This window comes from Pongo abelii, chromosome 2, assembly GCF_028885655.2.
Source record: "Pongo abelii isolate AG06213 chromosome 2, NHGRI_mPonAbe1-v2.0_pri, whole genome shotgun sequence".
NCBI classification, from domain to species: Eukaryota; Metazoa; Chordata; class Mammalia; order Primates; family Hominidae; genus Pongo; species Pongo abelii.
The window spans coordinates 173,830,593-173,845,906 of record NC_085928.1 but is presented as its reverse complement, the minus strand read 5'-3'; the positions used below and the strand labels follow the sequence as shown (position 1 = coordinate 173,845,906).

General features: G+C 41.5%; 1 long non-coding RNA gene across 1 annotated transcript; it reads left to right on the top strand.

The window, feature by feature from the left end:
• Positions 1–2,877: 2,877 nt before the first annotated feature.
• LOC129058354 (uncharacterized) lies at positions 2,878–10,988 on the top strand. Its single transcript, XR_010139415.1, has 3 exons — positions 2,878–3,094; positions 4,955–5,051; positions 10,441–10,988. It is a non-coding gene; the product is annotated as an uncharacterized LOC129058354 (long non-coding RNA).
• Positions 10,989–15,314: the final 4,326 nt, after the last annotated feature.

The following is a 15,314-nucleotide window of genomic DNA, read 5'->3' as shown; positions in this document are numbered from 1 at the left end:
AAGAATCCTCAACATCCCTCTGATCTGAGCCTACTCTTCCTGTCTCTCAATCCTGCCTCTTTCAAAGAACAGGATGAAGTTGTTCTTGGAAGTTACCTTATCTGCCTAAAGTCTGGACATAACAAAAAAGAAAACAAATATCTCAGGTCCCTTCTCTTGTGTTTTACTAACTGAATTCATATTGCAGGAAGACTGAAGTCTATCAACACACCTGAAGAGACTTCAGTGACAAACCAGTGTTCTGCCAACCCAGCAGACTTTGTCCCAGGTGACTGTATGTTCTTCAAGCCCATTGACTCCCCCTAAAAATTATTTACTATCCCCTAAAATCATCCACACTTTATATTTCCCTTTCCCTAAGAGAAGGGTATATAGCCATCTGTTCCCTATCGTGTGGTGGGGTAATCACTCTGTGGTTCTCTTGTACACATCAATAAATTTGTATCCCTTTATTATACGAATCTACCTTTTGTCAGTTACTTTTCAGTGAAACTTCAGAGGGTGAAGGATAAAGTTTTCCCTTGGCCCCTATAGCCTTTTATTATCAAACCTAAGAGGTTCAGTGACTGACAACACCATAATGAAACAGAGATTCAGTAGATGCTGATTTTAAAAGTACATTAAATAATTGACGTAAATAGGCCAAGGCAAGTTTTAATAATGTTAGAATTATAAAGAAAATTAAATTACATGAGATTAAATAATTATAAAGACAGCCTAGATAGCTAATTATATTTATATCTTGTTCTCCCATCTACAGTTTTTTTAAACATTCTGATTTAAATAAAGGAGTGCTATATTTTACTTTTTAATCCAAATTTCTGATATGTGTCTCAATTTAGTAATAGAAAACTATACTATTTTGTAAATAATTATATCTTAAAATTTATATATAGTTCAAGGTGCATCCCTGGTACATACACAAGTGTTTATAATTTTTATTTTGCAAGAGAATTTGAAATAAAATTTATAAAGTAAGTTGATCTTTACAATTGACAACTTGAATCATGTTTTGCATGTGCCTAGTTAGGGGTTAATTATGAAAATGATAAAATTAAAATAATGTATTAAAATGTAATTACTAGATAATATAAATCAACAAATTTATTTCAGGATACTCAGTGTTTAAAGAATCAAAGTCTGTAATTTGTATCGTAAGCCAAATATCTAAGAACATATATTTATTTCAAAAAAGCAAATTTTCGTTCTAGAATATTTGACAAATTTTTTTGACAAAAAAATGACAAAAAAATGAAGTGACTGGGCATATTGTATCTAACTCCTTTTATATCAAATTAAATATATTAAAGACATGTTTTCTTAATGTGATATTTATACAATATATTCTTTAAAATATTTGTGTTGATAAATATATAAACACACACAGATACACACAGACTGACTTTACCACATTTAATACTACATTTTATTATTTTTTGTCATATCAACTTCCTAGTTTTTCAAAAAATGATTTTTTTCTTCAGTTACAAACTTATAAACACTTTTGTTAAGTTCCAAAAACATGTTGATTACATTTAATCTCATCTTTCATTATTTTAGAACAAAAATGCTACACTCTTATCAGTTTAAATAATTTTATTTAGCTTTATCTCGATTTGTTTCAAATATAGTTAGTTCTTCAATGTTATGCCTTTTTTGATACCTAAAATTAGGGCATTTTGGCTACTGAGAAAAATGAAGAGGCAAAAAGTTCACTCTGACCTTCTTCCACCTTTCTTCTAGTCTAAAGCATGGCTATAAAATAATTATTTTGCCTCCCTCACCTGAAAGTAGGTCATAAGACCCTCATTCCAAAAAGTACTGCCCTATGCCTGGAGGCAAAGAAGAATCTGAACAAAGAAGCCTTGTTAATTTCCTCCCATTTCATTCCTATTAGGTTATACTTTTTATGTCCAATTGTGTTTCTCTCCACAACTACTCACTTCTTTCTTCAGACTTAGCATAAAGACCCAGTTTTCCCTGGCCTTTGAGTTTTTGCTTTAAAAATCTATGTCATGTAAATCTTTGTTTAAATAAATTTGCTATGTTTTTCTTTTGCTGTTCTTTCTTTTGTTATAGGAGTGCCAACAACCACCCTTGCAATGAGTCAGGAAAAGGTATTACTTTTTCTCTCCTACATCTAAGAAAGATAATTATTTTGTCTGGCACTTGAGTCAGTCTCAGTTTTAGTACTATATATTTAGTTGCATTACTTATTTTCTAATGTTACAAAGTAAATGAATAATATTTTAGAAGGAAAAGTAGAAATATTAGGGAAAAGATATTTATGAATAAAATCAAATTCAGAGTAGAGTCATAATTGTCACTGGACATGAGGAAGAATTATTTTGATTTTATTGATGAGTAAATGAAAGCCAGATGAGAGTGACATAATCACAATATTTAGCAAGGAATAATTTGGGAACTCTCTTCCAGATGAAAAATATGAAGAGGGACCAGGGAAGGGGATTTGCATTCTTAAGAAATAAATTGAACTAGGTGTGGATTACTTTGTGTTAGGGTCCATCCAACTGGACTGTTTCCCCCTCCCATAGACCTAAGCCCCAAAGGCCAAAAAGTAAAACCTCCTACCCCAAACCTGCCTGTAACTGTTTGACCGGAGGCCAGCTGTCCTAGGATGCAGTTAAGACGTCTACCTTGTACCACAGAACTGGCAAGTAAAGCATCTCCAGGAAGCGGTCAGACACCTGGCACAAAGGACCCCCCCCCCGTGCCCCCTTTTCTTTTTCCTTCACCCTGACCCAGTTCTACACCGGATAAAATCTTACTATAGCCTGTAAGCGGGGCTGCCTCCTCTGCTTTCGACAAGAGGTAGCCTGGCAGGACTGACAATAAATCAGCTTGCCTGAACCATTGGCCTCAGTCTTTTCTCGGCTGTCCTTCCAATTATCCCTTACATCTTGGTGCCAAAACCCAGGAAGGTGGTAGAGTTCGACGTCCCTTTCTCCCTCTCTCCTTCCCTCCCCACCTCTCCCGGCTGAACTCCCCCTTCCAGAACCTTCAGGAGACCCAGAGGATTTCCTACTCCTTTCCATTGCTGGCAGACACATCCAACACCAGGGCCACCTCAGGGGTGAGTAAAGGAGACTTCTGCCTTCTGTCTGGAACGCTTGTCCGCTGTTTCCCTCCCGAAAGACCCAGCTATGGGCCAAGGGTTTCCTCCTCCCGGCCTCCAGACCCTCGGTATCTCCCTTGTAGGGATGCCTGAAGGGGGAATTATTGCACCTCTCCGACTTGAGCTGTGGGACAGGGGACGCCTTCTCCCATCGTTCTAGTCTCCGGCCAAGTCTCCCATCACCATCTCTCCCTCACTCATTCTACCACGGGAGCCTCTGAGTCCACTCCCTCAAAGACGTCCCCCCTCGATGTCTCCTCCATAACCTTAATGCCCTTGGCCTCTGTTCCAAAATTCGGCCAAAAAGGCTCATATTTTATTGTAACACAGCCTGGCCTCAGTATAAATCGGACAACGGCGCCCAACGGCATTCGATTTTAACATCCTCAGGGATCTAGACAATTTTTGCCATCGCAATGGAAAGTGGTCTGAAATCGCTTTTGTTCAGTCCTTTTTTGTCCTCTGTAGTCGCCCCTCCCTTTGTCAGTCCTGTTGTGCTTTCCAGATCCTCTTCGCCCTCTCCAAGCCTGACTCATCCTTCCTTCTGACGATTCTTTCTGTCAGAAGAAGCTTCCCTTCCTTCTGACGATTCTTTCGCTTTTGAAACACTGCTGACTTCCCTCTGCCCGGTCAACATAATAATCCTCCGCCTGATCATCATGACCCTCTGCCCCACGCTCCTGCTCCCGCCCTGCCTCTTTCCCCCCTCTCTCCAACCACCCAGCTTCTGACTCTGATTCATCCCCATCTCCACCTTGTACCCGCTCTCGAACTCAGCATCCCCAACAACCAGCCCCCATACTTCCCCTCTGAGAGGTGGCCAGAGCCAAAGGCATCATTCGCGTCCACATTCCCTTCTCCCTCTCTGACCTCTCCCAAACCGAAAAACGTCTCGGGTCCTTTTCCTCTGATCCCGACAGTTGGAATTTAAATACCAACTTGGTGTTTAAATATCAAAGAATTTAAATACCTTACCCAATCTTAGGAACTCACTTGTCATGATTTCTACATTATTCTGTCTTCTACCCTCCTTCCAGAAGAGAAGGAAAGAGTGTGGCTCGCAGCACAGGCACATGCCGACGATCTTCATCCGCAAGACCCTACTAAGCCTGTAGGGGATGCTGCAGTTCCCCCGGAGGAACCCCCCTGCGATTACCAACCCACTGACCCTGGCCGGGCATCTCATAACCATATGATCACTTGCCTCATCGCAGGCCTTAACAAAGCAGCCCATAAGGCCATACATTTTGAAAAGCTCAAATAAATCTCCCAAAGAGCCGATGAAAACCCCGCCGAATTTCTTTCCCACCTTACAGAGGCCCTCCAAAAATATACCCACGTTGACCCCACCTGCTGGGAAGGAGTTATTGTTCTTAATACCCATTTCATCTCTCAGTCTGCTCCTAACATACGGTGCAAACTTAAAAAGGCCAAAGATGTCCCTCAAACCCCACAAGACCTCCTTAACCTGGCTTTCAAAGTCTTCAATAACAGGGATGAGCAGATTAAATTAGACAAGGCCCAAAGAGATCATGCTAAATACCGGCTTCTGGCAGCAGTTATCTGTCAGCCAAGCTATAGTACCCAAGGGCACAAACAACCCAATTGCAGTAACCCCCCTGGCCTTGTTTTAATTGTGGCAAAGAAGGTCACTGGGCACAGGCATGTCCTAACCCAAGGACACCAAAAGTTCCTTGCCCAGCCTGCCAACAGACCAGCCACTGGAAGTCTGATTGTCCTCTTAACAACCAGGCTAACAGACCAACTCCTCAAAGCCCTGGCAAGGCAGAGAGTGAAAGATTGCTCACCCTCCTGCAGCTCCTTGGCCTGGCCGCTGAAGGCTGACATTGCCCAGGGCCCCCGGCCCCATCGGCCATCACTGCATCAGAGCCCAGGGTAACTCTGCTAGTAGCAGGTAAGCTGATCTCTTTTTTGATCGATACTGGGGCCATCTACTCAGCTTTGCCTGAATTTTCAGGACCCACTCATCCCTCCCAGGTCTCTGTCGTGGGGGATTGATGGATTCATCTCACATCCGCGTGCCACTGAGTCCCTTACTTGTTCCTTGTTTAATACTATTTTTTCACCCTCCTTCCTTATAATGCCTTGTTTTCCCACCCCCATTCTAGGCCGAGGCCTTTTAGCTAAATTCAAAGCTTCCATCACTTTTTCCTGCCACTCTCAACCAGAGTCCCTTCTGCTCCTCTCCGCTAGTCCAGCCCCTGACCCTTCTCCCCAGTGCCCGCTTCCCTCTTCTCTTGTTAACCTGGTGGTGTGAGATACCACCACCCCTTCCATAGCTGCACACTATAACCCCATCAAAATCCAGTTAAAGGACCCCTCCAAATTTCCTAATGTTTCCCAATACCCCATCTCCCTAACCCACCAAAAGGGCCTCCAACCTATTATAAACAAGCTCTACTCATGCAGCCTTCTTAGACCAACACATTCTCCATATAACACCCCCATTCTCCCCATTAGAAAATCTGACAGCTCATACTGACTCATTCAGGACCTCTGAGCCATCAGTCAGGCTGTCCTCCCTATTCACCCTGTGGTCCCTAACCCCTATACACTCCTCTCCCTCATCCCCTCCAACACCACCCACTATACAGCAATCGACCTAAAGGATGCTTTCTTTACCATTCCCTTACACCCTAATTCCTAAGATCTCTTTGCCTTCACCTGGACTGACTCTGACACTCTTCCGTCACAACTCACATGGACTGTCCTCCCTCAAAGCTTCAGAGACAGCCCTCACTTCTTTGGACAAGCTCTAGCCCAAGACCTCACCTCCTTAAACCTTTCCCCCAGCTGCTTCCTCCAATACTTTGACAATCTCCTTCTTTCCAGCCCCTCCCTAGAGGACTCCCAAACTCACACCATCACCCTTCTAAACTTCCTTGCTAGCAAAGGATATAGGGTCTCCCCTTCCAAAGCCCAACTATGTGCCCCAACAGTAACATACTTAGGAGTCCAACTCTCCCCTGGGGCCCAAGCCATGACCTCAGCACAAGCGACCTTAACAAACAGCTTGCCTCTGCCTTCTTCAAAAAATGAAATTCTCTCTTTCTTAGGACTGGCAGGTTTCTTTAGAATATGGATTCCCAACTTTGTCCTCCTGGCCCAGCCCCTCTGTGAAGCAGCCAAAGGCCCCCTCAGTGAACCCCTAAGCCCCTCACACAACATATTTCCCAGTTTCTGTAAACTCCAAACCGCTCTCATCACTGAACCTGCCCCATCCTTAGCTGACATCTCCCAACCCTTCGTTCTCTATACAACTGAAAACCATGGAATACCTCTCAGGGTCTTAGGGTGACAAAAGGGAAATCTTCCTTCCTTTGCCCCTGTGGCATACCTCTCTAAACAACTAGACAACACTATCAAAGGGTGGCCAACCTGTCTTAGACCATTAGCAGCAGCGTCCATTTTAGCTCTGGAAAGCAAAAAACCAACATTCAGCCAAACCACCACTGTCCACAGCCCTCACAACTTACAGGATCTCCTCTCCTCCTGGGTGCTAAGCTCCCTCCTTCCTGAATTCTGTCACTCCATGCTCTTTTTATTGAAAATCCCAAATTCAGCCTCACCAAGAGTGCCCCACTCAGCATCCCTACTCCCCATATCCTCTTCCCCTTCTACTCATTCTTGCACTGACACTCTGGAACAACTGCAGCCACACTTCCCTAACATCTCCTCCAAGCCTCTCACTAACCCAGATGACCAACTATTCATAGATGGCTCCTCTTCCAGAGCCCATGGCTCTCCCAAAATTGCTGAATATGCAGAAGTTACCTTAGACTATGTAACTGAAGCTAAACTCCGACCCCCAGGAACCTCCTCCCAGAAGGCAGAACTCATAGCTCTCACCAGAGCCCTAACCCTCTCCAAAAACAAACAGGTCAACATATACACAGACTCCAAGAATGCTTATCACATTCTTCGTTTCCATGCTGCCATCTGGCAAGAAGAGGATTCCTTTCCACCAAAGAAACCCCCATTATTAAAGGCCCCATTATTTACCAACTCCTTCAGGCCTCACAACTCCCAACTGAAGTAGGAGTCATACATGTCAAGGACATCAAACAGGATCAGACAAAATCTCAAGAGGAAATAAAGAGGCCGATGAGGCAGCAAAACAGGCCTCCCTTTCTTCTATCCCTGCCCCCATCCTCCTTGTCACCCCAGCAGTCTGACCCAGATACTCTCCCACTGAAAAGGCTTCACTACTACAGCAAGGAGCCTCCCTTCAAGGGGACTGGATAATTAAAAACCAAAAGCTCGTTCTTCCCCAAGAGCAAACCAAGGAAATTCTAACATCTATTCACCAATCCTTCCATATTGGTGGTGCCCCCTGTACCTACTCCTTCACCCTTATTTCTCCTCCCCCCTATCTATTCACCTTACTAAAGGACATAACCTCAAACCTCATTTATGCTCTGTTACTTCCTCCCAAGGGACCCTCTGCCTTCTCCTCATCCTTACACATCATCTCAGAGGAACACTTCCAGGGGAGAACTGGCAGGTAGACTTCACCCACATGCCTCCCATCAAAAAAAACTAAATATCTTCTTATCCTCGTAGACACTTTTTCAGGTTGGGTAGAAGCATTTCCTATCCCTTCAGAAAAAGCTGCAGAAGGCTCTCAAATTCTCATAACAGAAATCATCCGTAGATTTGGTCTCCCTCACTCCACACAATCAGGTAATGGCCCTAGCTTCATTTCCCAAATTACGCAAAAAGTCTCTCAATCCCTTGGCGTTCAGTGGCATCTCCATATCCCATACTGGCTCCAGTCATCCGAAAAAGTCGAGAGGGCAAATGGAATTCTCAAAACCCAGTTATGCAAACTCACACTTGAGGTCAAAAAACCTTAGACCTCCCTTTTACCCATAGCACTGACACATATCAGAGCCAGTCCAAACGCCCCCTCCTTCCTCAGTCCGTTCAAGTTAATGTATGGACGCCCTTTCCTCTTACAAAACAGACCCCCTCCTGACTCTCAGTTAGGAGAGTACCTTCCAACCCTCTCCCTCATCCATCATCTCCTCCGCGAACAAGCTGACCAGGCCCTCCCAAAACCCCACCAAGGCCCCACCGACCAGATACTCCTTCCAGGAGAATATGTCTTCCTAAAAACCCTTACTTCAACGAGTTTCAAATCAAAGTGGGAAGGCCCTTTCCAAATCCTTCTCACTACCCCCACCACAGCCAAACTTTCAGGACACAACTCTTGGTACCATCTTTCCAGGCTAAAAAAGGGCCCTGCAGCTGACCCACCACCTACTAACCGACCAGCTGTTCCCTGCAAATGTACCAGCAGTCTTCTCGGACCAATTTGACTCCACCTAATGCCCATCCCAGAAGACCCCACTCTTCCCCCATGAACCATCACAGATAGGTTATCACCCCTTACCTTAAGTATCCAAACTTTTATTAATGAAAAGCTTCTATTACACTGCCCTTGCTGGAATCACCCTACTTACTCTACTCTTTGCCATAGGACTATATATGGTCTTACCTCCCAGGTGGAATTTCAGACAAGAAATCTCAATATCCGTAACCTTTTGCCTTATAATCTTCCTTATAGCAGGTATAATAGCCACCAACAGATAGCTGCCCCTCCTAAATGTCCTGTCTTTGCCCATCCTGCCGTTTCACCCTCTTCCTTCACTGCGTCACAGAAAATATTTCATGGTCCTACCCAGAACATCCCACCCTCATGGCATTCCTTGATTGGATCACCGATCTTATATTCAAGGGGATTTACAGGAATTCACTCTAGATGAAGCCGAATTCTTCACCTTTACACTTGCTCTCTGTCTATTTACTCCTTCTTCCCTCCTCCTTCTCACTACCACTCCACCTGCAGCACACCATTCAACAGGCACATACGATACTCAAACTAACCCCTCCCTGGCCAAGGCCTGCTGGTATACCCCTCAGAAACCATATCAAAGGATGCCTTCCCAGTTCCCCTCAAAGACTGGGTTCTCACCAATATAACCCTCCACCCCCGCTACCAAAGTTTCAGAGGAGTAAATGAACTCAAAAGTTACAAACTCAATTTTACCACACATACTTCAGAACACAAGGTTGTCTTAGGAGCACTTACCTCAGTCTCAAAACTCAGCCAACAAGCATCCCTATGCATAAACGTGAACTTTCCTCTGGAGTCCCCCTAGGCACTCTCTCTTCTGGCTTATGCAACTATACTCAGACGCTCATTCTCCCGACAGGCATCCAAACAGTAACAGCAACAAACCCCACACAAATTCCCAAAATCTCCAACCCCCCTCAGACCCAAGTCGTGGAAAAAACATCAGGATTCTGCAATAACCGAGACAGGCCCTGAATACAAATCACAGGGTGGAACACTTGACTAAATGCCATCCCCACTTCCGAATGCATGGAAATCCCACTGCCTAACACACCCTCAAACAAACTACTTATTGATGCAAAACGCTTCTTTCTACACTCCAAAAAATCAACAGTAGGAGCTAGCCAACTCACCTCAGCACTCCCCCTTCAACCCCTAACCAGAACGGCTCTAGCCTCCTCCCTCCATGCCTGGTGCTCGGAGAACAACATTTTACACCCCCTTTTTGCCATACATTTCCAATTCTACCTCCCTAGCCAAGGTATATTCTTTCTATGTGGCACCTCCACCTACTTCTCTCTACCCACCAACTGCACAGGCACCTATACACTGGTTTTCCTCAGCCCTAAAATAGACATAGCTCCAGGAGAAAACCTGCTCCTCCAGATCCTAAATACTCAAATCCCACACTGCAGGCCCAGAGCCGTACAGCTTATCCCACTACTCCTAAGCCTAGGTATCACAGCGGCCGCAGGCACAGGAGTAGCAGGAATCGCAACCTCCTCTTATTACCATAAAACCTTATCAAAAGACCTTTCAGATGGATAAACAACCTTGAAACTTCCATATCCACCTTACAAGCCCAGTTAGACTCCCAAGCAGCAGTTGTCTTAAAAAAATCGCCGAGGTCTCGACCTACTGACTGCAGACAAAGGAGGACTCTGCATTTTTCTAGATGAAAAATGCTGCTTTTATTTTAATCAGTCAGGCTTAGTTCAAGATACAGGGAAAAAAAAAAAGAAAAAAAAAACACCTCAAAGATTGGGCCCAAAAGATTAGGGAAAGCAACTCCTCTACCTGGCCCTCTTGGCCCTCTTGATCTCTCAGCACCTGGGCCCCCTGGCTACTCCTTCTCCTTGGACCCGCTATAATCCTTTTTCTTCCCCTAATCTTTGGGCCTTGCTTAATATGCCTCTTCACCCAGTTTTTACAGAATCATATCTGAGCCTTTGCCCACGGAACCATACAGGACATGATGTTACTCCGGGAGTATCAACAATTTCAAAACCAAAACCAACTCCCACCTTCCAGCCTTGCCCTAGCCACCGCCCCCTCTCAGCTTGAAGCAGTCTGATGAAATCAATGCCCCTTCTCTATCATCTGTTAAAAGACTGGAATGTTAGGGTACACCCAACTGGACTGTTTCCCCCTCCCATAGACCTAAACCCCAAATGCTAAAAAGTAAAACCCCTACCCCAAACCTGCTTGTAACTGTTTGACCCAGGATGTCAACCAGCTGTCCCAGGATGCAGTTAAGACATCTCCCTTGCACTACAGAGCTGGCAAGAAAAGCATCCCCAGGAAGCGGTCAGACACCTGGCACAAAGGACCACCGCCCCACCCTTTTCTTTTTCCTTCACCCGGACTCAGTTCTATGCCTTATAAAACCTTGCTATAGCCTGTAAGTGGGGCTGCCTCCTCTGCTTTCGTCAAGAGGTAGCCTGGCAGGACTGACAATAAATCAGCTTGTCTAAGCTTGGGTCTATTGGCCTCATTCCTTTCTCGGCTGTCTGTCCAATTATCCCTTATACTTTCTATAATGTAAGGAAAAAAAATTGGCTAGATTTTCATTAATGAAATGAGAATATAGTATTGGCAGCATGTGAATATTTAAACGTCAAGTCTTTATTTCCCTGACTTTATGCCAGTCATTCTATGATTCTGAGTCTATGCTGGGTTGGGAAATTAGAGAACTATTGATGTAGATCTCTGAGTATAACTGTGAAACATGACAATGGTGAAGGTGCTTGGAAGGACACTTTCCAAGCATGGGGCAAAAGATAAAATAGCAACAGAACATCCTTATGAAGTTATACTAATGGAATTTTGAACATGTAAATAGAGATACAAAGCTGTTTTTAGAAAGTTAAAAAAATTAAATGCAGAATTAAAAACAAGGGACTTTTAGGCCTTAGGCAATTTTTAGACTTTATTTTCTATATGCACAGTTCATAACAAAATGTGTCAGTTCCTAACAGACAAATTTTGACAATTTTATGCCTCCCTGTTATCACCTCTGTCAATTTTTTAATTTTCTTCTATATTCCCATTATGGAGATATTTTCTTTACCAATATAATCCAAGCATATAGGAAAGTCCTTGTAATATAATGGTTGCTTTATAAATGTTGCTCAATACATGAACAGGTTTTAACAATAACTTTGCATCAGAATTATATCTGCCAGAATATGCAGCATTTCTTGTCGCTTGTCACCATAGAAAATCCTGTCATAAAAACTTAGATTTTAACCCATCATAAAAGTTATTCTAAATTATATCTTAATGAAACAACAGATTCAATAGAAAGCAATTCAATTGTCTCTAAATTTGTATATTTTGTATTAATAACATTATTTTATTTCCCTAGGGACATCTTTTAGTTAATACTTAAAAAGGGACACTGAGCCTTTTAAGTTTCTTACCTCCTAGGTACCTAATGCACATTCTGTGTTTTTTTAAATGCCTCATCCAAGTACCTGGATCTTCCAGGTAGTTGCTGCCCTCGGAGGAGTAAATGACTGAGGAACACACTGCCCACAAAAGACAATGGCAAAAGACAATGTCCATAATAGCCAAGGAAACTGTAAAGCACAATCATGAGAAATAGTGCAGTTCTTTGTCATAAAATATTGAGATCATCAAAGATCACCAGCTTTTTGAGAAAAAAGTAAAAGAACAACAGCAAAAAGGAGAATAAACAATATTCAGAGAAAAAACAGATAATTTAGGGTTTGCCTTAAGAGACCATTAGGGAGATAAAAAAAGGAAAGCAAAACTTCTGTGTTTAGATAATTTCCAGAATACATGAAAAGGTGATCTAGAGTAGTTTAATGTGACTCTTCCTTTAGTATACTATTTTCCAATAGTTTATTCTAGTAGTTCTCTGTATGAGTTTCTAGGCTGGTTGGATCTTCTATGTCTTAAGGTGTTTTCTCTAAGTTTATCTATTTTTCAAATAATTGTGCCTTAACTTACAGATTTTTCTTAATATTTATCTTACAGTGCTCAATACATTGCATTCTCGAATATTTAAGAAATCAGATTTCTTTAAACAAAGAAGTTTTAAGAATTCTTTTTGCTTTCTGGTTGATTTTTTTTCTTTTATATAATTATATTATTGGTTTATGCAGGTACCATTTATGGTGATTTTACTCTATAAATTACCTAGGTCTTCTATTTTTTATTTTTTACTTTTTTCTGCCTTGAATTAACTATATATCCCTAAGCATTATCTTTAAAATTTATCTTGGCTTTTTACTTAGTTTATTTTGTTTATTTCTCCTGTATCTAGTGACCTTTGGTGTTTTATTAATATATTAAGGGACTGCATGGACTTGCTTCAGTAGCTCTTGAAGGTTTATCCATCTACTATGGATGCTGATGTTTTGTAAATAATTTTCTCCCATGAGAAGGAAATCTGCATGTAAATTCTATGTACATAGTTGAGGAGGGTTGACTAGCAAGATTTGGTTTAGTATAGTTAAGAGGTAAGGTGGCTACTAGACTAAGAGGCCCCAACTGTGAAATTGAAAAGGAACCCTATTTTCTAGTACCAGAAACCCTTTTTCACTCACCAACTTCCACCAACCACACCCCTGCCCTGGCAACCCAAATTCACTCTCCTTGGGGTTAAGCCTTCTCTCTTCAGTCAAGGATTTGATTTATGCAGACCTTGATCCTGGAGCCTCTACAAGATTACATCTATCGCTGGACATAGTGGCTCATGCCTGTAATCCCAGCACATTGGGATTAACTACTTCTTTTTTATATTTTTTGGTTTGTGCATAGACTTCAAATTATATTTCATATTATTTTAAGACAGATTAATTAAGTATGAAGTGTTTGATTTTGAATAAAATATTCAGTATCAGTGTATCTAGGAGTTTACTTAGTAATCAATAAAGTGTTTAGCAGGTAAGAAATCAAAGCGATAAATAAAATAATCTCTAAGAGTAGGTATAGAGTGATGCTAATATAACAAAATGGCCAAAGATACAAGGCTATGAGTACTCTTCAATAATTAAGAATAGTCATTAATTTGGTGCCAGGTTTATAGAGTTCATAAAAATTTTAAATGCTTTGTACCTTATCCTTGGATTATCAAAACTGGTAACTAATTCTTTTTGATTCTACTTCTTTGACAATCAATATCCATATTTGTCTTTAAGCTTACTCTCCGTGATTCATAGTCCCTATGCAAGTTCAAATAATCACGTATTTGTTAATCATCTACTGTATGCAAATGAGAAAAAAGAGTATAAAAATGAACTTAGAAAGTTCGGTGTCTAGTGTTTGATACAGAAATAAATCATGAAATTTTTGTGCAGTACCTCCACTGTCTCAATGTAAGTAAATACAGAGTGCTATAAAATCTCCTAGAAATAGCCCTTCTCAGGCTCAAAAAGTTACATAAAGCTTTGGAGCATAGGTGAGATCTGAGCTAATTTCTGCGTAGTGATTAGATATTTTCCAGGTTGTGGTGTATTTTGTGGAGGCAGGAATGGGTATTCAGAGGAAGTAACTGTTAAGAATTAGAGAGATGAGAGGAAAATGTCCCATTTAGATAAATACATTTAGATACATTTCATGATGAGCATAGACTGTTTCTGAGATTGAGATGGGAGAGAGAAAAGCAGAATCTAGAGATGTATTGTTATACCAACAAAATAATATTTGTCTTGAGAACAATTACAAGACCAATAAACATATTCTTAAAATGTAATGGTCATATTTAAATAATCTTTTAAAAGATAGTGTGCCTCTATTATCAAGAAAAGTGAAGACAAACTGTACTTGAAGGAAGAGTGCCAGCTATGAGACTCTTACCATAAGTCAAGTGAGATATAATGTTGGAATGAACAAAGTGATGGCATGAGATGGAACAAAAAGACAGACTTGGAAATATCAAAGAAGAGTCAATAAGCCCTAATAATTAATTCAGTACAGTGTAGGAGCGGAGGTGGTCATGGAGACTGGATAAAAAAAGAAGAAAAAGTCAAGGATATCTGCATTGTCAAAGCCATTTAGCAAGGCAAAAAGGAGAGAATAAAGTTCTGTTTGAACTAGTTGAATTGGAGCTGCCTCTTGGGCATTCAATTTGAGAGTACTCCCCAGAAAGTTAATTATATATGTCTGGAACATGAGAGTGATCAGGGATGTAAATATACATCAGGAAAAGAGCAACACATGAATGGTAATTAAAAATAATGATAATTTTACACTGGGAGAATGTGTACAATGAGAACAAAAACATGTTTGTGAAAGAGCCATGAAAAACCCCAGCCTTTGTGGGTTAGGGGAAGAAAGAGAGTCAGAAAAGGAGATGGAACAGGCAACCAGAAAAATAGGAGAAAACTCCAGAGGTTGCATGTCATAGAAACCAAAAATGAGAGTGGTAAATGAAATCTAAGTTAGTAGAGGTCACCTAAGTAATAATCTGATATTTTCCATGAAAGTCATAAACTCCAAGTCACTATGCCTTTGGAATTAAATGCTTAAAATAGGATGGTAAGAGGAGAAATCACATTAAAAAGTGTGGCAGAGTGGGGAAGGAGGACTAGAGTTGGCCAGTTTAAACATCTCTTTCGAGTTGCCGTTACACTGGCCTACTGCTAATTGTATAAATTCAATTACTATGTCCTTTTCTTCTTTTAGGATATTTAACACACATTTCTTCCTTTCTTTACCCATAGACATCTTGTAAGAATCAGTTAAATCCCGTATCTTCCTTAGGTTTTGTGATGACTCTGCTGATACTGTTCTTTCCTTTCTGAACTGCTATAACATTTATCTCTCAAT